Source organism: Columba livia, chromosome 2 (genome assembly GCF_036013475.1).
Source record: "Columba livia isolate bColLiv1 breed racing homer chromosome 2, bColLiv1.pat.W.v2, whole genome shotgun sequence".
In the NCBI taxonomy this organism is placed as follows: Eukaryota; Metazoa; Chordata; class Aves; order Columbiformes; family Columbidae; genus Columba; species Columba livia.
In genome coordinates, this window is record NC_088603.1 from 103,653,782 (window position 1) to 103,679,526 (window position 25,745).

Sequence of the window (25,745 nt, forward strand, 5' to 3'; positions counted from 1 at the left end):
GTGAAGTTAAACCAGTACCTTCTTAATGACTGTTTTTATGACAACATGAGCTATTAGTACAAAGTTCCTCATTTATTACTTATTACTCAAGTATTACTTATTATTTATGAACTCGTAAAAGGGCTTTCACTCCTAGAACTGCATCTTCTATTTCCACATTTGGGCATAGGAGGTGGCGACAACAAAAAAGAGAATGGCTTAGTGAGTTTTCGATGCAGTATATTTCTAGTAGGCTTTCTTGAAATAAACAATGCAATTAAAAAAAAACACATTAGATGTAATATATGAAATATTCTTTACTGCTCTTCAGGTGAACCTGAAGTATTAAAGCACTTTCTGTTTCTAAAGGTTTTAGAATATTTTCTAGAAACAAAGGAAAAACTGTATTAAAAGATCTCCAAATGCAGAACTTCCTTCTCTGCTGTACTGAATGGCTATGACTGTCAAGGCAGTCTGAATAACTGATTTCTTAAGTTCTGTTCACCTTCTTTTGGTTGCAGAGCAGTTTGGGAACATTTGTATGAAAATTCAAAACCTCCTAGTTCTTTCTGAGTCCTCCATTGCATCCCACTGATGTACAACTGAGAGCTTCCTATCTGCAAACTACCAAGACATATCCCCAGGCATAACCCCTGAGACACCACAGCAGCCCCTCCTTCACACCCAGCCTCATACTATCCACTTCCCAAAATTAACTTCACAAAATCTCTGGCATTAGTCAAACAAACAACATCTCAAGTTGGTATTCACATAGTGTGAAACCGTAACTAACAAAAATCATGCAACTAGGCTGACTGTCTTTTATTACAGAACAAGCTTCACTAAGCGGAACTTTCTGGAGAGCAGGCTTGGCAACAGGCACACGCTGAGCACCCATTGTCACAGTCAGTCTATTATCTGATCATCTTTAATAGTGGGTGACCCCAGACATCTAGAAATGTCTCTATTAAACACAGTTTTTACATAACTATTTTTGGGGAAATCTGGAAAATACTTTTGTGACAATCTCTCCAATGTAGTGCAGAGACAGAAAAACACATGCAATCCTTGAAGCATCTATCAATGATGACCCATTGTAATTAGGGAAAATTTGAATCTAAGAAAAAATATTTCCATGCTTAACTGGTACAGGCCTCAAATTCTCGCCTGGTTAGGCATAGATCAAAAGTCACATCAACACTTGCTCAACAAGAAAGGGAGACAGACATGCAAGTCCAAGTCCCCAATAACCTTTGGGTAACGCCCTTTGTTCAGGGCCCTGAACAGTCCATAAATAGACTTTTCCTGAGTTATTCTGGCTATCAGCTGACTGAAATCCCAGGCAGACAGCTCAAACGATAGAGCCAGTTTTGGGATTTCCTGAGAGCCAAATGTGGTTGTTGTCACAGGGACACAAACAATTGGGAACGGGCTTCTCCAGAGTGTTGCAAGGTTTCCTTTGAACCTTCCTGATTTTTGCAGTCCTTGTCTCAGGACACAGATCCCCAGAGTTGGTTTGTCATAATATCTCAGCTTCTGGTGGTCAGAGAGAGAACATTCTGTCAATACTATCCAGATAACATTTAACTTTGTATGTAGGAAGAAAATGTAGAGGTAACAGCATACTGTTCCTTAACACTTCTACAGATACAGCCTTTTTGATGGAACTAAGGAGAGAACAGGTATATCTCTGCACGACAATAAAAACTTAGGGCTTTTAAAAGGAATAAGATGAATTTATTTAAAAACTTACCTCCAAAATTCATTTTCACCTCATGCACAAAGAAATTTCCCTCCTGATTTCCCTTCCTCTCTTTCAGCCTTTGCCCTTTCCTTGGATATTTGTCATCTGTTGAACCAGAACCATGCCTATAAATCATACTTGGCTATGGAGAGGGTTTCACACCAGGGAGATGATAAAAATGGACCACAAGCCATGCTGCCACATTCTGGTAGCACACATGATGGGATGTGTTGGGTAGTACATAGGCACATGGGTAAGCCAAGCCTCCCTCAGGTAAGGTTTCCAGTGAGTTGCCCAACATCTACATCCAGCTACAGATTAACTCTGGGGAATCCGTGCAAAAAGGCTGGTAGTGTAAACATGACTGTGCAAATCTAGTCTAGTGCTCCCATGTTTCCTTCCCTTGCCTTCCCTCTCACAATTTCTTCTCTGCCTTCTGTGTTGCAGAACAATGTATGTACTGACAGAATGCGTAAGTCTGTATAAAGCCTGTAATTTTTCCTGGAGGATAGTCAGGAGATAGCATTTTACATATTTAACAAAATCAGTATTTTATTACTTTATTTCATTGTGCCAGCACTCAGACTGAAAGGGTACATTCTGGAAATGTAGAATGAGATTATGGTAAATAAACACTAACCTAACCTTTCTAATTTTACCAACATCTAAGGAGAAAGGAAAACATACTGGTATTTCCATAAATCCAGCTTAACATCAATATATATTCAAAACAGGACTCTTCTGTAAAAGAAATAAGTTCTATTTATATGTATTCTCACATTACATTTCCAGCATATTTGTTGGGAAACAAAACAAACAAAGGCATTGTTCTTGGAAGTTGCTTCTTGTGAGCAGCTTTGTTTTCATCTCTGTTGTTTTCTCTCTATTAGAGGAACATCTAGATCTTGAAAGTTTGGATCCAGAAACTGCCTTATAGAGTGTTTGGCTCTGGCAGTTTAATTTAAGCTGCATCTTCTTCACTGATGATTCGACCCAGATTAGACCATTCTCCAACTGCCACACAGAGGCAACTTATCTTACTGTGAGCATGGCTGTATTTTGCAAACTGTAGGCTGTAACATGCATTGTATTGCATAGAACTCAAGTTTTGTATCTTACAAAACCAATTGACTTAGTGCTACAGAAAATATAGTTTCAATGCAGAACTGAAAAATCTTCCCATAGAACTGTGAGGATTTGTGTCAGCTTTCAGAAGGATCAACTTTATCTACAAATGTGTTTGGAAGGTCAAGGGTATAAGGGTACTGTGAGAGTAAGTTTTATTTAATGCATCCTGATAGCTATTGCTTTCTTGGGAAGTGACTGCCTTCAAATTTTGTGTTGACAGACAAGCGAAATCTTTAGAAGCAGGTGAATTACCTTTCAAAGACAAGGCCATATTTCTCCTTTCATCATGTGCATCTATAAAACAGTTCGCCATTGTTTTGTAGCAAGTCTATAGAATGCTTTGTGTTTCTGGATAACAAATATTATCTATAAATTTTAAAATTTATTTATTATAAATTATAGTACATAAATGCATCAGTCACAGTAGCAATTTCAAAGAACAGCTACTACATCACAAAATAGATATCATCGTCACTTCTTTTTTTTTTTATTATATGCATATATTGGAACAGATGAAATATTACAGTGGAACCAAGCCATAAAAAACAGTCAGCAAAATTCTTCTCTTTAAAGCATGTAGATCAGATTTATTGGTGGTAAATGCTGACTTTTTTAGTTGTAACTGGTAGTTGTCAATGAAAAATTTAGTTTCCTTTTAGGATAAATGAATTCTTAGACTGAATGATAAACTGTAAAACATACTTTCACAGCTATAAATAAAATCAAAGTAGTTGTGTTTTCATCTTTACTGTTATTTGATTATAAAATGCTGTTATACAAATGTCATAAGGTGAGATAAAATATAAAGAGATGGAAGAATTTAATTAGGCACTGTTTATTGCATAAGAAATATTACTGGGAACAAATCTGTAAACTTGTTATCTGAAAACACACACCTTGTTATTGGCAATATTTTCCGGGAGTTTGCCTGAGCTTCTAGGTCATGCCAGAGGTTATATGTCATTTCTACTTCAGTTCTCAGGTGATTAAACTGGTGTTGTACCTACTCCAGCCACTGAGGTTGTGTATTGCAAATAGGTAATATCACAGCAAGATAAATGTGGAGTTTTTTGATATAATAATGGTGATGAAATACTTGCAAATAGTATTAGAAATCTAAGTTTGTAATAGTGGAAAAGCTCTTCTGCTACTTACAGTTTAAACCAGTTCATGATCCACAATTTTCATGGTTTAACCTGAGCTAGCAATATAACCATGACAGCCCCTTGCTCACTTTCCTGACCCCCCTGCCCCTGACCAGGGTAGAGAATTGAAAGGGAAGGTAGAAACTTGTGGATTGACATAAAGATAGTTTAATAAATTAAGAAATTAACACTAATATACTACTACAACTAATAAGATATATAAAGTGGAAATAGAATATAAAATAAAATATACTCAATGCAATTCCTCATGAACTCCATCTGCACTGAGCAGCCAATCCCAAGAAACAGCACTTGGTCCCAAATAACTGATCCCAAAGAGAGAAAAGATAAAAACGCAGAAAGACCCAGAGGTCTCTGCAAAAGGGCAGGATGGGAAAAGGCCAAAGGAAAGAAACTTCCTAACAGAACTCCACTGAAATGGAGCAGAACCAGAACAGGTCTCTATCCCTGTCTGTTCGACTCTATCCCAACTCTGTCCCTAGCCAGAAGATCCCGACTCTCCTTAAATATGAAGCATGATGCTAACGGCATGGAATATTCTTATTGATCGGTCTGGATGTCAGTCAAGGTCTGCCCCATCTATGCCCCCATTCCCAGCTGCCTCACACCTGCGAGAAGTTTTAGAGATCTCAGAGACTTTGGCTCTCAGACAATAAGAGTGAAAAACATTAACTCTGTCCCAGGATGTTATCTTCTTGTTCTCAAACTGAGACCATGCTAGCTACAAAGAACAAAGGTTTCTAACTTCATGAAGGAAAATTAACTCACTTTGGTCAAAGAAGCACAAGGATTTAATTGAAATAACATGTACGCAGTATTAGAGGAAGACAACAAAAATTCTTGTGCAAATCCAAACCCCTCACTTTTTGAGCTTACCCTAATGTCAAATGTATAAACATAAAATGTTGATTGCTTCCTTTCTGAAACATTTTTGTGTTGTTTCTGTACAGATTGTTTGACTCTTCTTCCCTTTAAACTACTACAAGAGTCTAAATCCAACTGAATATTCCTACTATGAATGAAACTGGAGAATCTTACCTATTTGGATTAGTAGGACTTAGACCTGATATTGTTTACAAAGAAAGAAAGATGGTGCAGAAAAGCCACATTTGCAAATTTATCTCTTCTAAAAATCACCCAGCCTTAATTAGAAGTTAATAGGAAAAAAAATCATAGAATCCCCACAGGACTGATGTGCTATTATACTGTACCACATACAATATATGCAGCAACTTATTTGATTTTTTTTTCCACTAAAAAATAACAATATTGCCTGCAGGCATGTAATTTCTCATCAAAAACAATATCTTAAAGAATCTCTGTCCTTTATGAGGATATATATCATCCTTTGATGATTCAAACATAATTTTATTTTCTAAATATTTAAAATATGCTATCTAACAGTGTCTCCATTACTTAGGGTACATCATGCACACTCAAACACGGATACAAATGCAAAGCAATGTGGCTATTTCTTATCACAGCTCAGAGGAACATATGAGCAGTGCTTCTTTTGTGTAATAATGTATTACTCATTAACACTGGCCACGCATGAATTAAAGAATTTTTTGTTAAATGAGAGATAGGGAGCAATGATGCGGACATAAGTTTTATTAGTGTAAAAGAACAGAAAATGAGTCTGTATGTAGACTAAAACTTGCTTTCAACTAGATAGTAACAAAGACTTTTTTTAGTGATCAATTTTATATGAAGATATTTTACAAGATATAGGACTTTGAGTTTTTTGCCTGTGTTTCAACTAATGCTATCTGTAAGGAAACTTTTTAGCATTTTTCTTGAACTGTGATTTTTGAATGTTTCACCTGGAGTCTGCTGCTATTACATAAGTGTGAATCACTGAGCCAAAATGCAAGGGCAAAGTCATAAAGGAAAACTGCATGTCCCATTAAATTTTATTATTTTACTGCAAATACCATATATTCAGTCTGTAACAAATTATTTTAAAGGAAATATGACAATATCCTTGGAAAAAAAAAGTTGTCATCTTCCTCAATTTTTTTTGTCATTGCCACTTCTTTATAACACAAGACCATTAATTTTTAACTATTTCCAGTTATTAAAATGTACACATATATTTTAATACACCATCAGTTTAATGACATACCCACATTTCTCTGTACAATTTTAGATATTTTAGGGTTGTTTCTTTTTTTTGGTAAGGAAATATTGAATAAAACAACAATCAAGCTAAATGAATAATTGCAGAGCATGAACACATATTATTCTGTAATTTTGTCTGTTGGTATATTTTGCTAATGCACTTTTTTTAACTGAGGGAAGATATAGTCTAAGTATTATACAAAACATAAACTTTTATTTTCCCACCACGTGTTATTTTAAACTTGTGTTGGCATAATGATAGCACAGCTAATTCAAAAATCACCAAAACACATTCATTAGTTATAATAAAATTAAAACAGACATTTCTGCCAAATATCATCCACACTTATCTGCAGATGTTGCAAGGTACAGCAGAAAGATAGCTCAGATAATTTCAATTTTTGCATGTATTATACCTGTGTTTGCAAATATCCAACTGTGTATCCCTGTAGGTATCTAGTTATTGAGGTATACGAAAACTGACATATTCCTGACAATTCCCCTTTCATTTCTGCAAGTCCGATCAAAAGCACCAGCTTGAATAACAAGCACTCAACTGTTAGACCATCTACTATTCTGTCTATAACATAAACACATACAATGTTAAGTGAAAGTTTCTGAAGGCAATAACAATATTTAAAAATATTTATCATATTGATGTCACTGTCCATTAAACTATTTCCCTAAAATAGACTTCGGTTGCACATAATACATACTTTTGCCTACATTGCTCCTCCTTTCCAGTGTAAAATTGTGGGGAAGAGCACCCTTCCCTCATACACTTACAGAAACACCCTGCAATGCTGACTAGCAGTCCCTACTCAAAGTTAAAGCAGTAGGAAACAAAGCTTCCCACCTGAAATGCTGCTTGAGAAGGTAGTTTTCATGCAGCAACAGATCTTCACTTGTTTAAAAAAATGGAAAATGTATGGGAAAATGAAGAAAAATTATTAATCTACAAGAAAGAGATCTCCTTTGCTCAACACTAGTGCTAATGTAGCTATTCAAAAAAGTGAATACGACTTTACACAGTGATTAGTCCTACAGAAATGAATGATGCTGTTCTGGGAAGAAAATGCTATTTAGTAGATAAATTAGTCCTTGAGGGTAGATTTATAAGTATTCTTACAGATTGTATATATGACTTCATGCTGTGGACTAGTGACTCTCATACCACGAATGTTTATCAAGCATTAGTACGTCCAACAGATGAACAGTAAGCTCACAGAATGTCACTACTCAAAAATATTCCTAGTAAAGTTTCACTCTCAATTAAAACTTTCTTTCAAATGCAAAGTAATCATTATGAAAAGCTGCCTGAGCATAGAAGAAACCTTTACATTTTGTCTGAAACTAACAGGCCAGTTAGAAGAATCTGGCATAGGAATTAGACAGTTCCCCAGGCTTGTCAATCCATACCTGTTTCAACAGTTATTAACATTAAAAGACAATGGCATGAAAGTAAAATAACCTCAGGCAGCTTGTCTGTAGTGGGAATGACATAAACACCATCAGTCAAGTATCCAAAAATGTCTGTCACCAGTAACATAACACACAGAGGATGCTATCACATCAGCTTATGCAACTACCCCATGATTGGCAGTCAGAAATAGCATTTGTCTGGCTTAAAACTTCATAGTATTTCAGATTTAGTCTACTCCTACAATACTTTTGGAAAAGGCCCTTTTCTTAAGTGCATTGGAAATTTAAAACCCTCTGTGTAAATGTGAAGTGTGCCTCTCTTCCATTGTGAAGTGCTTAAGTTACTGGTTTTCGATATACACCGCTGTTATCTCTACTAACATGATCAAAAGTATAAAAAGATACAAATACAGCTGCCTGAGAAGAGGCAGTTTGCTTAAAGCTGAAGGTCAGAATCCCAACTGTCGTTAAGCAAACAGGATTCTTTATTTTTTCTTTTTTCTCTCTTATTTTCTTTTTTCTTTCTTTTTTTTTTTTTTTTTTCTTCTATGGAACACTTTTAAGATTCAGCACAGCAAAACTATGTCCTTTGCTGAACCAGGAAAAGAGCAAATAGATCCAATTTCAATTATGTGTCATTTTCCCCCAAGAAAATCAGAATAAGTCTTGATGAATGCAGTCTTACAGAACATACCAAGATTAAATCACTGGAAACTTCAAGAACCCTGCTGAATGATGGCTTAAGGCCATGTTAACTGGAGAATCACTGATGAAAGATTGTTTTATTTCAAATCTTTCATCATTACTTAAGGGTAAACAACTCATCATAGAAGTATAAGGAATGTTTAAATTTAATATTTTGAACCATATAAAGCGAGAACTGCACAGAAAGGTTAGGATTCAGGTTTGTAAATCAGGGGCGCTGATTACAGTGAAAAACAGTATCTGAAGATGAAGCTGTAATTTATTCTCACTGGTGACCAGTTGCCCATTTACAGCTGGTTTGTGAACTGATTTATAAACACCCACAGTACCAGAAGGCAGGGGGTAGACTTCCATTCCTTTATGGAAAAATTGGGTTCATACACTAGCAAAGATGGGTCTCCTTTCTGTGTTGCTCACTTGGACTCCAGGCAAAAGTCCTCTTTGGGATCACTCATGTCCTGAGCTGAATTCAAACCCAGGTTCTTCCTGGCTGGTTTTAATGCAAAGAGCAAGCTGGAAAACCAGTTATAAACATAAATGAGTTATTAACAATAGGGAAAAGAAAACTGACCACTGTCGTTTAAAAAGGAATTATATATCAGCATCAGTGTACTCAACAAATGGGCAAAAGCACAATATATATGCTACCATACACTTTTCCTTATTTTCTGCATTAGTTCTTCTAAATGAGGAAATGGCTGACTTAAATGCTACTCTTCCCCCTGCTTGGAAGCTGCAGTCTACTCCTGAACTCTGCTGCCTTAGAGAAATGCAAAAAAACCCACAAGCTCTTGATTTTGTGATATTTGTGGGTAACCTGGGGTTTATTGACTTCCTCAAAAACAAGTTAACTTGACATCAGGGTTTTTTTTACTGGACCCACAGTATTACAATGAGACCATAAGAACAGCTGGATCACAGCAACTAAACATATAATTCTCTCCTTTTACCTAGTGAGATAAGGGCAGGCAGACACATACTATTCTTCACATTTTCATAATAAACCCTAACATATGCATTTGGATAAAATCTTTATAACTTCTAAAATTAATGAATTAGTTTCCATTCCCAAAACCGGTAGTGTAAAATAGTAGATTGAAGCATGGATGAAAGAAACTTGATATACAAATCATAGTGAAATTTTGGACCAGTAGCGTTTTACTGACCTACATAGAGAGAAACTTTTTCTGCTTATATCAGAAAAATTGACATCTTATTTTATTCCCTTGATTTGATCCCTCACGAAGCCCAGGCTTTATACTGAAAAATACATGTATCATGCTTATAAGTACAAAAATCAAATCTGAATGGAGGTTTTTACATACAGCCTACTCGGAATTATGAATTTCTAGTTTTTCTCCAAAACATCCATTAAAGTCAATATTTATTTCTTCAGTATTCACAGTAATCTTCATCAGCATACATACACATTTTTACATGCTGTGATCTATTTAACTCAAAAAGGAGACTAAAATTTTAGATGTGACTACCTTACAAAAATCAAAATGATTTAAACCTCAAAATTTATGGGCTACCACTATTTCTTAACTTAGCGTGCACGCAGATACAAACTGCCTGTAATGTAATTTGACATAATTACATGCAGAAACAAGCAACTCTTTTTCCAGCTTCTTCCTACTCACATTTTCTAGTACTATGTGATCACAGATTTTAAAAATAAACCCTTAGAAATTAAGATATTAAGCCTTTCCACTTAGATTGTTATCTTGCCCTATTAACTTTTACTATACTTATATCTACTTTTTAGCAAAAATGGCAATTTTTGATAGGATATGAAAACTCCAGATATCAAGAAATGCAGACCATGGCATTGCATTTTAAGGACTAGTTAATGACATATCGGATTCTTAGAATTTCTTCTCAGTTGGTTCTTAACCTACATTTTCACCTAAGTCATGTTTCTATAGATAAATAACAAATACCCCTCAGCAAGAAGTATAACTGTCAATATGCAATGCCATATGGAAAGAAAACTAATTATACTCAACACACATTATGATTATTGTTAAACAAACATAATATAGAGAAGTTATATATCTGAATAATGCTGATTGTACTTTATTGCTGATGAGTAACAGCAGCAAGGACAGCATTTTATCAATGGGGGGGAGTGCTGCTGTATCTAGTGACATATACTGGGAGCGCTGCTTCCTGAATCACGTAGATGTCATGGACATGGTACTACACTTGGAAAAGATTCACACTGTCACTGAGCAAACACATTTTGAAATGACATTGGCTTTTTGAGTTTCCTGCATTAATTCACATCCCATCACTAGAGAGAATAGAGGAGATAAATGTCAGACACCCTATTTAACTCACTTATCATTTTTTCAGCAAAGTGATTGCAAGCTATGGCAAAGATTAGGGCAACCTCCTTTCACGTTCAAGAAAATCTACCATGGTAAGATTGTTGATCTTGAGAATTCAAAGCAGAAGCTACATAGGAAGACATTTTGTCATTCCTACTGAATTAATGTTTATAGGAACATACCTATCACAGACCTGTCTTTCCTGGATAGGTTAGCTTAATTATCTAGAGGCTTGTCCATTAGCACATTCAAATGTTCTCTCATTTTACATTTATTAGCCATATTAATTTTTATATGTCCACAGACATTCTCTAATTTGATTATTTCAATTCTAGGTCCAGTCAAAATTATCCATAGCAAAACCTAGGCAGAAAAAAAGCAGCTGTAATATTGACTTCATGTTTTATTTATGGAATATAAACTTCAGTTACAGGATTGATTTTCTTTTCTTTGAAATTAAAATGAAATGCTAAGCTATTGAGAGGTTTGGCCAAAGACAAACTTCCTAAAGAAACAGGCAAATTCATACTATCATTGAGCAAGTACCATTTTGAATGGATTTGACTGTTTTCCAACAGCAGTTCAAAGAGTTATCTATTGGGGAGACTTCACAAAGCACGTCTCATTTGCTGAAACAGAGATAATATATATTGGTGAGCTGTTGCTCTTATTTGGAAGATGATTAAAAGATCACCTTGCTGACAGACTTGGTTCCCTTTTCTACGTCATTAATTCCAAATTGGCTTTTTTATTTTTTCCTGTTAGCCAACAGGCTTATTTTTTTCCTCCTAAATTCAGGGTTATTTTTAATTATGTCTAGTTTAGAAACAAATGATGCTTCACAATAGATCAGTTTTTACTATTTCATTAATAGAAAAATAACAATATTATGTCTGTATTTTAACATTCAAATTACACATATTTTTTAAGGAAAGGGTTGGCTTTAAAAAAAAAAAAAAAAAAGCAAGGAACTTCAGATAAGTTTTCCACCTTTACATTACATGATAATAAACATGCAGGCTAATCATTCCATAATGCTACCCAATAAAACAGTAGTTTCATAAAAGCTGGTAGTGACTTTATGCCGCTGCAGTTTACAAAAAATTCATTGCAAAATTAAGTCCATAGATACAAACATAGAAAAACTAAAAAATGCCCCACATTTTCAAGATGTACATCTTTCCAGAAAGTAAAGGGACCTAGATTTCTATCATTTAGAAGCAGACCAAGATTCCTCATAATTCTAATCAATATGCAGCTTTCACTTCAAAGTAAGTCTCAAATCTTCCTGAGACATTGGAAGACCGGTACCTGTCATACAGATTTTACTAAATCTGAAGCTTAACCCCCAAAGCCATGCACGAACACTATATGAATGCATTGTTAGAAAAAAAGCATGAATACAGTTTAGAAATATTTACATTATTTTTGTGAACGGAATTGTTGCTTCTATCTTCCCCATGGCATCTAGAATAATTGAAATGGGTGACTGCTCAGTTTTAACTAAGTAAAAAAAATAATCCATCTAATACGAAGCAATTCAAAACTTGTTTGAAAAGATATAGTGATCTGTCTTGCTACGTGGTCATGAAAACCTATCAAACAACATTGTAAGTTTGATCCACCAAACACCTGTAAAATTTAAACAGAATATGATGTTTATTCTGCTTTCTGGAACATTTACAAATTGAAAAAAAAAAAAATAAAGAACAAGTGCAATGAAGTTTCCAAATAAAAATATTTCTCCTGTATTTTTATATAAAATTTTCATAGCAATGGTAGCTCCTCCCAGCAGGAGGGAGTAAATTAATATTTTTGCCATAAATAACACCTTACTTGGCTGTACTTGCACATTAATACACTATTTTATAAGTTTCCAAACCGACTAAAATTGAAAAGGATATACTAAATTATATGACTATTTAAAAAATAAAATGCACCTTGCAGTCAACAGCTTTCCTCTATTGTTTTTTCCATTAATTAACTACAGTTTTAACCTCAGATTAACAAGATTTACAAGAAAGATTTAGTAGCAGTTGGAAGCAGCTGGAATTGTTAAAAACAAACTTTTAAAAGTAGCCATGCTTTAGGAGAGAAAATGTAAAAAATAAAGCTTTTTTAGAGCTAAAATGTTCAATTCTCTGTATAGGTTAGGATAACATTGTATGAACGTACTTGAACTACAGTTACAGAAAATATGTTCACATTTTCCTGCTTCAGCGAAATCTTCATATAGAAAAGACTGAAATGCAATTAATGTGATATTGATTTGAAGAAGAGAGGATACTTAGGGTCACTTTTTAAAACCATGCTACATTAAGAGGAGTGGTGATTGTGACTGACAAAGCTTATTTTTAATTAAGCTTCTTGGACATCTGAAGCACAGTTTCCTTCCTGGCCATAAACTAAATTTCCTTATTTGAAATAAATAAAAAAGAAAAGATTTAGTGCAAGATGTCCAGAGAATTTAAGGCTGAACATCCCAAACTGACAAAGGAACTACTCACAGAGTAAAATCCATTCTGTAAAAAGTTCTTATTTATTTAGCAGGGAAAAGGCCCAAGTCCTGTCTTTGAGAGATTCAATGCTGACTGGAACTTCATCCCAAGATCATCAATTACTGTAAAGAGAAGAACCTCAGTTGTATAGGAATACACTATTTAGAACCTGAAATCTCTGCTAATTGGTGTATTTGTGATTAATTTGCATATCTACCTGAAACCTGAGAATTTTGACCATTATATGAAATAAACTGTTGCATATTTGTAACAGGAACCCTATTTTGGAGGTTAATGAGCTGCTCTAGTTAAATCTCAAAAAATAGATGCTGGACTTAATAATGTTAGACCTCTCTCAGAAAATATAGTCTTGATAAGACTACTGTAAAAACAATGCGTAACTACTGGGAAGGAGTTAATAATTTAAAAGACAAATGTGCTACTGTACAAAATTCACAAAAGGACTGGATACTTCTTCAGGTAAGAGAAAATTTTGTATGCTGTTCTCAGAGACTATGAGGCCATACGTAATTCCTGAAAAGCGTCTTGTAGTTTTCTGAAAGGAGCACATTTTCTACTTTTATTTCAAGGACATAACAAGTTATAGATGTGGTAGTATTTTCAAATAGTGAACAATTTGAACTATTTAAATTTAGAGTTATTTCTAACTAAAATGTATTTACTATGTTATTGAAGTTAAGTCATATTTCAGTATGTTTCCCCACAAAATACTGTCAAACATATTAAAAAACTGAAGCGTCTGTAACAATGTATTAAGTAACTGCTCTGCAGTTATGGAAGCTGAGGTGACTCTAGAAAATCTCACAGGGTTATGTGGTCCGCAGTCACATAAATCTTTCTCTACCACTATATACTGGTAGTAGACACACACATGGGTCACTCTTAAGAATTGCTTTAGTTCTCACTACTAGCCAGCAGTGAAATGGAAGTTTATCAGCTTTACCAATCGCCCCAATGCAGCTGCCATTCTGAGTGTTAAACAGCCTACTTGGCTGGGTTAATGCTGATAGCAACATGCAGTGGACTTCTAGCAACCTCTCAAATTGTTATGTAGATGGATAGACAGCGAACACTAAATATTATTATTTTCTTTTTATGTGCACAAATTTGTCCAAAATTTTCATGCCTAAATTGTACATGAAGTGGAATATCCCATGCTGAATACATAGTTAAGTCCACATTAGTAGCACACAAAACTTTCTGTGCTCATTCACACAGGCTGTCTTTCTCAGCTTGTCTTCATTCAGTGACGAAAGTGTTTCAAAGGCTTGAAAATGTTAACCTGCTAACAATCTCATACACCTTGCACACTGTAAGTAGCCAAATGTAATGCAAGCTGAATAGTGACAGAGAATGAAAAATAGATTGGGTGTTTCAGTTTGGAGCAGTAAATTATCATGTTATTCATTGAACTCTCCCTAGGCTCAGCCAGCCATACATCATCTGTCAATACTCCAAATTCAATCTATAAATTAATGTCACAATTTTTGTGCTGTCACTAAATGTATGCTATTCTCAGGAGAGGTCAGGAACCACAGAAGTCACATGATTTTAGTGTGTGATATATATTCAAAAATCCCAGGAGATCTGACCTATATTCCATGTAGATGAGCAGAAGCCCTTTTATCTCAGCTGATAGCTGCCTTCCACGCCGGTGTCAGCAAACTTGTGGAGAGCAGGTGAGGTATTACACCAGTTCCAAAGAGAAAGGAGGTAGAAATATGCCAAAAGACAATTGGTATGAGTTAAGTAATTGTACCTTCTATTATTGTTACAGAATATTTTTGGGAAGCGGGGGGGAGGGTGTGGAACTAATGGAATAAAGGAAACAATCTAGAAGTCCACAAGCTGTGTACTTCTCTGTTGGCATATTAATACTGAGTCAGTGACACCCCAGTACTTTCCAGAGGAACAGACTGAAAGGATTAGGAGTTTGAATGAGTGATAAAGTAAATAGATGTGCATAAAAATCAAGAGCCTTAATAATACTAGTCCCAATTAAAAAAAAAAAAAAAACCATCAAAAAACCAATACAGGCACATAGTAAGCGATAGACGTTCACATTGGATTATCTTAAACTTGCTTATTCGCTAACAGTTCCTTGATGCATGAATATTTTTTTATTTAAGTATTGGGTTCAGATGGCAAGATTTTGGTAGTGAAGGGTGTTGCAGTGGTGGTTTCTGTGAGAAGACACCAGAAGCTGCCCCCATATTGACCTGAGACGGTTCCAGTCAGCTCCAAGATGGACCTACCACTGGCTAAACCTAAGCTCATCAGCAATATCGATGATAGCACTTCCATGAAAACACATTTAAGATACAGGAAAAACTTTGCACAGGAGTGTGTGATAAGGAGTGAGGAAAAAATGAGAGAGAAAAAGCCCTGCAGACACCAAGGTCAGAGAAGAACAAGATGAAGGAGGTGTTCCAGGTGTCCCTGCAGCCCCTGGAGAAGATCGTGGTGATGTAAGTTGTCCCCCTGCAGCCTGTGGATGACCATGGTGGAACAGGTATTCACACTACAGCCTGTGGAGGATGCCACAGCAGGTGGGCCTGCCCTGGAGAAAGCTCCAGCTGGTGAGAACCCTGGAAGGATCTGTGGCTCTTGGAGAGGAGTGTATGCAGGAGTAGGTTTTCTGGCGGGGCCTGTGTCCTCATGTGGGACCCACACTGGAGCACTCTGTTCCTGAGGGACTTCACCCCATAGGAAGGATGGAAAGGATCCATGTTGGAAAAGTTTGTGAAGGACTGTATACTATAGAATCATAGAATGTCCTGAATTGGAAGAGACCCACAAGGATCATCGAGTCCAACTCCTGTCCCTGCATATGACAACCCCACAGTTCACACCATGTGTCTGAGGGCATTGAACCTCATGCAGGAGTAGGGGAAAAACATGCAAAGGAAGAAGTGGCAGAGATGAAACGTCATGAACTGACCACAATCCACATTTCCTGTCCCCCTGCCCTGGTTGAGAGGAGGCAGAAGAGCTGTGAGTGAAGTTAAGCCTGGGAATAAGGGAGGGCTGTCAGGAAAGTGCTTTTAGTTTTGTTTTTTAATTAATCACTATTCTACTCTGTTATTAATTGGCAATAAATTAAATTAATATTCCCCAAGTGTGCTTTGCCTCTATCAGTAACTGGTGAACAATCTCACCATCCTTATCTTGACCCACGAGCTTTTCATCATTATTTTCTCCCTGTGTCCTGCTGAGGAGGGAAAGTGAGAAAGCAGCTTGGTGGGCACCTGGTGGCCAGCCAGGGTCAAACCACTACAACATAACCACATTCTCTGTGTCTTAGATATGAATGCTGGAAATAGAAGTAGGTTTGGAAATTTTGGAAATAGAGGTAAGGCAGATTTCTTTTATCTGACAATGCAGTGTGAATATTGTCATTGAATGAGAAGCATGGGAAATATGCAGAGGCATGATGCCTTCCCAAATTAAAGCTGCACAATTTACAGACCAGAGCTGGCTTGTGGCCAAGACTGGTTGTATCTAGGTATGAAGACGTAACAACAACAACAAAAAATTATTGACTCTTCATTAGGCAATGAAAAATATAACCCTCTGCAGATGACACATTTTAACACAGTGGTAACATTTTGGCAAGTTTTTAAAGGATAACACTCAAGGCAGTGATGATTCGTTTTGAAGTGTGCTATTCTTAGAGCTGGTTAGATTTTTCTGACTAAGTGGAGATTCATCAAGACCTAAATGCACTGTCAAAAATCTACCCGTCTCTTTGCCTGTCTGCCTGGCAGGCTGCTGAAGAAACCATGACTTCAGCATCAAAGGCAGTTGTATCATGTTGATGGGGGTCAGAAGCCTAAATGTCTGGGGAATAATAGCTACACAACAGCAACCAGGCTCTGGAGTCCTGCCTGAATTTCCAAGGAAAACATCTTGTTTGAATTTCCTTCTTCCAAGAACATTTTAAAAAATGTTTTAAAATTGCAGTCTTTAGAACACAGTAAATTTGAAACTATACAAATGTACACTATTGCATTTTGTAGCGTTAGGTACTAGAAAGTATAAGCCTAGGAAAGAAATAAAATCCATTTTTCTTGTTTTTACAAAAAACTTCTTAAAATGCAAAGTCTCATTCACTTCTCTTCCAAAGTACTTACCAGAGCAGAGGGCCCTAAAACAAATTATTAAATTAAAGACTACCACATGCGTAGTACAGCTGCGATCGATTTACCAAGATGGAAGAGACAGGTTTTTATTCTGGTTTCAAATATATGATGCTATGCTCTTTTCAACCTGAGTCCTCCTGATACATTTTTGTTTCCTTTAATTACGTCCAAAAAAACCTAATCCAAGAAGACACAATGTACCAGAAATGATACACACATATACCATAATATACATATACACATAGAAATAGATATAGCTTATATTCCTTAGGACAAGGGGGCTTCCCAAGATTACTTCAAGCCTTATTTTCTATCATAAATATATATATAAAGTATGCAACAATTTGAATGAGTGTTTTTTTTCAGGAGGAAGAAGGCATAGATTTACTCCTGCTCCGGAACATAGTTCATCTGCTCTCAGGTAGTGTGTAAAGACAAATGTGTAATTCCTCTGATGAGTGCCAAGGTATGGCCACAGAATACAAGCATCTGGCTAGATCAGAAATAAGTGGATGAAGAGGAAGAAAGAGGAATTTTTCTCTATTTTGCATATTTTTTTTAATATTTCACATTTCTTCCTGGTAATAGGCGTTGCAAATCCATGCTACAAACTCTCTGTCGGAGATTCTTTTGCAGGCTTTGTCACATCTGCCATTCAGTTAATGAACCTGCATTTCCATTCCCTATTCTGCAAACTGCTAATAACTAAAAATATGAGCAATATTATGCATAAAACTCATCAAGATTCTGAGACGGTTTTCAGGAATACTTTTATTATTGTGCGTGAATGCCTTTTGGCAGTGCAAAACAGACTAATATTTTAAATGCAAGGTGTAGGACATTGTAGGATACATAGCATGAAGACGTTCAAATACATAATGCTTTATTGCCTTACCTTCTTAATAAACATGTTTACATGATAAGAAATAGATTTGGAGTTTCACACTTACACTACGATTAAAAAATATCCTAAATGTCATTGAAATTAATTTATGCCATGTTTTATACAAAGGATAAAACAGTATTTCCAAACCTTTGTTTTCTAGGACTAGCACTTCTTTATGACAGTGCATTTTTCAAATCCACTAAGAATCTCAAAATGGGATAATGAAGAAATCTTGTCATATATAGGTGCACAAAGTACCACTAATTGTAGATTTCAGTTTAAGGTAAACAGTCAGAAGTTAATAATTTTTTTTTTTCCTTGTAAGCCAAATGTTAGACGATGGTTTTAGACTGCGTTTTTATGGACTTGTGCCATCACACTTATACAGACTTCGTTCTGTTCTAAAACATGGAGAGTGCAGATATTATAAGGTTCATCAGAAGTTTAGCAGCTTATGAAAAAACAAACAAACAAAAAACTAACAAAAAACAACAGGAAGCAATTATGAAACTTTCCATGAACGTCCAATAATCAATTACATACCCTCGTATGCTACACCCTGGACTTAACCATCACTAACCTACTTCTACTCTGCTTACTGGAAAAGGTTACTATATGCTGAATTTCTAGGGCAGTCACTTAGAGATTCATGTATTTCTCCTAGTCTCTCTAAAATAAAAATTCAGCTGACTTTGCAGCATATACAAGATGAAACTGAAATCTGCTTGCTGCTTTCTGATTACCTTCAGAAATTGTTCAGCTTCTGCAGGCAGGAAGATTTTTTCCTATTCTTTTACTCTCGTGGAGTACCACACACACTCTAAAACTATTCACTATTACCTTAGCTATCTTTGACTTTTGTTCCTATGGGAACAGTTTGTATTTCCTATAAATTTCAATCCCTTTGGGTAACACTGTGATAAGGAGTGCACATACAGTGCCTGCACTTCAGTATATTTGTCCAGGAAGAAAGAATAATGCAGAATTGCTCTACTTATCTAGACACACTATGTTAAACATTAGTAAATAGTGTTCAGAGAAGTTTACAATATATGAACAACAAGGGTAACTGAATGCTTATCATACCTCCAATACACACAACAACGTAACAAAACTTTAGGGAAAAAAAGAAAAAAATTCAGTCTTCAAATGTTTTGACGTTCAGAGCCTTAAATTTAGGGTTTCCCATATTGCAGTCCTGGATTAAGTTTACCTTTTACGATTTACACATTCAGAAATCTTACAGTTTTCCTGCTCATTTTTCTACGGTGCCTGTGCACTCTTCTGCTAAGGTAGAAGTTAACCTTGTTTCCTTGCTATTCCCCATTTGCCCTACAAACTGAGAATACAGCAGCATTCTCAGCTCAGGGACCTGCTGGGACAAGTACTGAAGGGATGATGTCCAGTTTGTGTGTCTACTGTTTTCAAATTTAGCAGCTGGCAATTCTACTAAAACCAAACCAAACCAAAACCAAACCATAGCAAACCAAACCAAACCATACCAAAAACCACACACAAAAAAAGGAGTTTGTCTTCCTCGAATTTATATTTTTTAAAAATGCTAATTAATTTCAGAATGGTTTGCATGGCTGAAAATGATGGAAAGTAATTGTGTAGCACCTGTTCCATCAGTGGCTATGACCTGAATATAGGGTGGTATTTTCTGCATTCCTCCCATTTGCTAGTTACACATATTATCAATGTTTGTCAGAAAAGTGTAACAGCATAGTTCAGACAGATAACAACAAAACAATGAGGACCAACAGAAAGGCAACCAACTATGAGAAATGAGAGCAAAATCCAAATATTTCTAATTTATAAATGCTAAAGTCAGAATAAAGATGCATATCTTTAAGCAAACATGAAAAAATAAGAAATAAAAGTAATTATTTATGAAAAGGGAACTATTTATCTAGGACAAAATATCTACATCCTAAATATTAATCTTAGAATATAACATTTATAACCATGACTCAGACTGAACTTCGCCCTAAAAGTGAATATTGTTTCAAATATTATGACCAAAAAGGAAGAACATAGGAATCCAGAGCAACATATTTAACTTCATGCAATGCCTGTCTTTTCACTCTCTTGTTTGGATCTCAAAATATTGTGGCTTATGCAGAAGTGCAAACACGCATCTGACCACCAATGAACCACGTGCTTTCTGCAGAAGTAAGGCCCCTTCAGTATGCAAAATAAAATAATCACAAACATAAAGTAGAAAAGGTGGGGTCATAAATTTTCATATAACAACTCCTGTCACTTCAACAGAGAAATACACCACCCTTCGGAATATTTTCAGCTATATAGGACTTCGTTTCTGCATGCCAAAGGTGAACTTTGTATTCCTCTCTCCAGCACCAAAACTGCATTTGGGAAGCTGTTCTTCAACTCCACCACCTCCGTGATCCTGGAGCTTCAAACTCACAGAACAGTGAAAATGGGAACTTTAAACTGGTTGATTTTAAAACTTATGTTACCATTTCTATTGTTGGTAAAAATAAAACCTCAGTGTTTCACTGCAATTTTAATCTGAAACCTCCAGGTTTCTTAGCTGTCAAAGGATATAGTGAAATGACATGTGTCAAACTCTTCAAGCACAGAGTATTTTTGCTTCAGAAAACTATAAAGAAGAAAAATCCCAGCTCATAATCAGTAGTAATTTGGCAATAGCCCAAAAGATTTTCACTACAAAAATGAATTGAATTTGTGCCTTTTAAAATGAATCGACAAACGACGAAAATGTATTTAAAAGGAAAAAAATATGTACAGAACTAAAAAAACCACATTGCTGAACAAATTGCCACTTGACACCAACAGCCTTTCATTTTCAACAAAAAGAAAACACCTTTTTTTTTCAGTTATAACAAGACTTACTTATCACAGTTTGACTGCACTCAGAAAAAGTTGAAAGCATAAGAATATAGAAGAAAAATACTGTTTATGCTACAGATGCATGTAAGAGATATATCAAGGTAATCAACACAGCAGTAAAAATTCAATAAATTCAAATGGTAGATTCAGTCAAAATAACTGCAAGAATACTAGTATCAGTTAAGCTATATCAATATCGTGTAATGATAGATAAACCCCTAGACCAGAAGTTTCAAACGGAATAGCTGATTGACTTTAGGAATACTCCAGTTGTATTTTCTCCATGACTTGTACAGCGTCAGTTTTGAGGGAATGCCAAAGCATAACCTCTTAAAAACAGTGAAAATGTTTCTTGATTGCAACAATTCTAGAACTGCAATTCATGCATGCCTGGAAAGAAATGAACCACTTCTATTAATCTACTTCTATACAGACTAGGGCATTGTACTGAAAAGAAGCCAGACAAACGTCAGTATCTTGGGGGACGTCTGCATTTGTTTTACAGTTGTGGTTTTAATACTTCTCTGTGATTTTGCCCCTTTACTTTTTCTATACTCAAATCACCAAAATTACATTTCCGCATTAATACACTTTGTCTCTTGTCTCTGAATCCATATTACTGACAACCCCCAATTTGGTTATGTCAATTGGTTTAAAAGTTCATCAGTTTTTCTCATATTCTGTCATTTAGAAATCAAAATAAATTTTACACAAACCTCTGCTGGTGGGTCCACTGGTCCTAAAAGAGCCAGGGAATTGCAACAATTAATATTGTGCCCGCATCACTAAAAGAAAAATCATGCTCCAATATGCTCTGTTGCTGACCTAGTACAACCCAGAAACTTCATTCCTTGAAAGCTAGGTACAATCCTCGCCATGCTAGTAACTTCCATAACCATAAACTTCTAGCTTTATTCAGTATTCATGTCTGCCAACTTCATTTTCTTGCTTGTCCTGCATAGTATCACACAGTATCACAGTATGTTTGGGATTGGAAGGGACCTCAAAAGATCATCTAGTCCAATCCCCCTGCTGGAGCAGGAACGCCTAGGTGAGGTCGCACAGGAACATGTCCAGGCATTGCTCACTGCATCATATCTAGAAATTTAGAGAGTTTACAGGGCATGTCAGAATGTCTTTCTCAGTGCAGACACTTAAGTATACTGCCACATTACAGATATTAGGCTTGCAAGAAGAGCTTCACAACAGATATGTGTCTGAACACAGCTATATCTACACAAAGCCAGCACACTTACCTGAAAAAAAACCCCAAGAAAAACAACAAAACAAAACCCACCCCAACAATTTTTTTTTTTTTTTTTAAGGTATTAGGGAAAGACAGCACCTCAAACCCAATAGCAAGCTGGGATAATATACTGTGGGATAATATACTGTGGACTGCAGAAAACAAAACAAACAAACCACAAACAAAACCAGCCAACCAACCAACCAAAGAAACCGAAACAAAACCCACATGGGAACGGGGAAGAATTTCTGTGAGGCTGTGTGGAACCTCACTGATTTAACTCCTAGAAATTTTCCTCTAAATTTTCAATCTGTGTTGCGTCTGAATGGTCATTGCAACACAGACTGAGACTGGGCATATATACTGTATTTGTTCTTGTGATAAGGTCACATTGTATCTTAAAATCTTCCCCTTTTTTTATCTCCTGCAAGTATTTAAAAGACAACAGTAAGATCTTTTTAACCTTTATTATGTTGGATTAAATAAACTCAATTTCCCCAAAATGCTTCATTTTTCTTCACAGTATTCTGTTCTTCCATTTAATCTTCTTATACATTGAGCAAACTTTATGTCAAGTCTCAATGTGTTAGCAACCCAAGAGTTTTGCATTTCCCTGTTTCTAAAGCAACTCACAATTTCAAGATTCTTGATAATAATAATAATAAAAAAGTTAAAATTCGCTTAACAGCAATAACTTTCACATGGTTTTCAGGGAGGCTGAAACTGAGACCTTAGCATGGCAGCAAATTCACATGGTCTGAAGAATTCTCACTTTAGAGTCTGTCTTAAGTCTGAGTTACAGGCCACTTTTCATGTTATTTATTTAGCCATGACTTGTCATAAGTTTACTTCCATTGAAACAATTCTGATGGTAACTGAGAGAGTTTGAAAATGTTTCCTGCTAATCACCAAAGTCACAAGACTCTGCCCACTACAGCAGATGTCAGAAAGAGATACAGTGACAGCAATTGGCTTCCTTCTCTCCTTGAAGAGGGATAATTCTTCTTTAAAGACTTGTTACTCCATGCTTTTAATTAGGGAACTGGAATATCAGAGACTGGTTTGCTCTTCAAAATATTTCAATAGAGCTTCAGAATTGAACAGATTTCTACAGCTGTTATAGATGTTGGGAACACTGCTTGTAGTGATGGGAACAGCTAGATGATAACAAAAGCATATGGAGGAATTTTGTTTTTCTACAGAATATACTCATTAGCAGATGAGGACTACCAAAAACCAGAGGCTCCTCAGACGACTAATTTGCTGAAATCCTAACAGAAATATGGGGACCACAGCCCCTCCAGAGCTCAGACTTGCCAGTGGCTGACTTGAAGACATTAAGGAAACTGAGGGCCTAGAATCTGGAGGAACTTCAGTAAAAACTCATAGGTTCCCAGCTTGCACACCCAGTGGGCTGGTATCACAGCTTTCAGGTTTTCTGGGGAGGACCGAAGTGTTCTGTATCTTTAGAGACCTATTTTAAAACAGAATAGCATCTTACTGTGCTTAATTCCATAATTAAGAAAGCTAAGTACCAGAAAAGTGTGCTACTTTTCATCACATGGACTTTTAGACTGCACAGAAAAAAAAGATATCAGCTCATTATATCAAAACCAAAATTATACGGTTATTTCAAAACACTTCCTGGTACAACTCTGACAAAACCTGTGCCTCACATTGTTCAGTCCAATACAAAACCAGCTCAGCTTTGAACATTGCTTCCTCCTCCTTTCCAAGAAATTATTGACTCTATGCTCAGCAGACCTTTTGCAACATGTACAGCATTACTGTCCTTTGATCTGCCCCTGGAGGTCAAGATGGTAGGAAACAGTATTTCCTTCTGTATACTTAGAGACTCCATGCTGGAAAAAATGTTGCTATCATGAAACTTTGGGTTCCTAAATAATTCAGGGTCAAGCAGCTCTGATTCTTGAAGATTTTTGACTGAGTCAAAACCACTTGAGTGGTTCTTTCCCACTGAAGCCATGGAAAATAATAGGTGTTAGTAAAGGTATTATTGCATTAACCAAAGTGGCCTGATTTGTGGCCATAAACCCAGTGCGTACACCCCTATACACCATGAGATTGTTAAAAGTTTAGGCATTGTCCCATAGAAACCATTGCCACTAAACAGAGAAGGCAGATCATAGCATCTTCAAATCAGAGACTGTCTTGAGTTGGAAGGGACCCACAAGGATCACAGAATCATAGGGTCCAGCTCCTGTCCCTGCATATGACAACCCCACAGTTCACACCATGTGTCTGAAGGCATTGTGCAGTCTCTTCTTGAACACTGTCAGGCTTGGGGTCATGACACCTCCCTGGGGAGCCTGTTCCAGTGCTCCACCACCCTCTGGGTGAAGAACCTTTGTTGATGAGAAGGTCTACAGTAGACACCTACTACGATATCACCTGTGTCAGTTTGCCCTTTGGTCTCTGCCCACAAGCTCCCCACTGTTTTTGTCACTTCACCCAAGGCTCCATCCACTCAAAACATGTTTTGGCATAGAGCATAGCCTTAAGGTAAGGCACCTCATACCTCTCATCTTGTTAGAACCTTAAGGTACTTGTATATAGAACTGGGTTCAAGGTTAATGGGTTGAATCATGGTTGTTACAGAAGAAAGGGGTGAATGGGCCAGACATGCTGAATTTTCTTAGGTTTGCCCTTTTTTGGTGAAAGAATACTGAAGTTATGATTTGCTGTCACTCTTCAAATATACCTGCACCATAGTACTTCTACAGAAGGAATAAGATCTTTTCATTAGAGAATACAGGGAACACATGTGTAGGCAAATGGAAAAAGTTTCTGTAGAACAGATTACAGTGCTGTTGAAATATAATTAAAATGTTTTTATTTGGTTATTTAAACATGTTATAGAGTCATTATTAGTTATACACATTAGAAATTAAAGTATTTATTTTGAACTGTTTATCTAATAATCTGTTAAAATGATCCTAGAAAGTCACAGATTTTCTATGTGTGTGTTTTTAAATTTAAATTAATAAACAAAAGTCTGTCAATCCGTATTTTGTGATGGGATGTACATATAAATGTTTGCAGTACTTGATCCAAAATCCACAATCCACGTAATTCATGACCTTACACACTATTAACCTACCTCCTTCACAATTCTTGAATTTTGTTTCACTGTATTTAAGTTAGATTGTACACCATGCAACGTTTATATGATAATCTTAAGATATAATTTTAAAATGCGCAGTTTAAAACATCACTAAACAAAGAGGAACATTATAATTAAAAAATTACTCATTCTTTTTAAAAACTTTTTTTTTCAGGGAAAATATAGCCTAGGGCACAGATATGTATAACTGCATTTTCAAACAAGAAATCAGTGCACTTTAATAGTGCAGAGTTCAGTGTCTCACAAGTAACTACCTGTCATTATGTACCATGATGCTGAAGTCTGTTCTCAACTCATTCATTATACTATGTAGTTGTTCAAATCACAGACTG

At 36.0% G+C, this 25,745-nt stretch overlaps 1 protein-coding gene across 2 annotated transcripts in view; it reads right to left on the bottom strand.

Annotated features, from left to right (window-relative positions):
* DOK6 (docking protein 6) overlaps positions 1-25,745 on the bottom strand; it is a 257,151-nt gene that overhangs the window by 105,753 nt on the left and 125,653 nt on the right. The window lies entirely within an intron of this gene.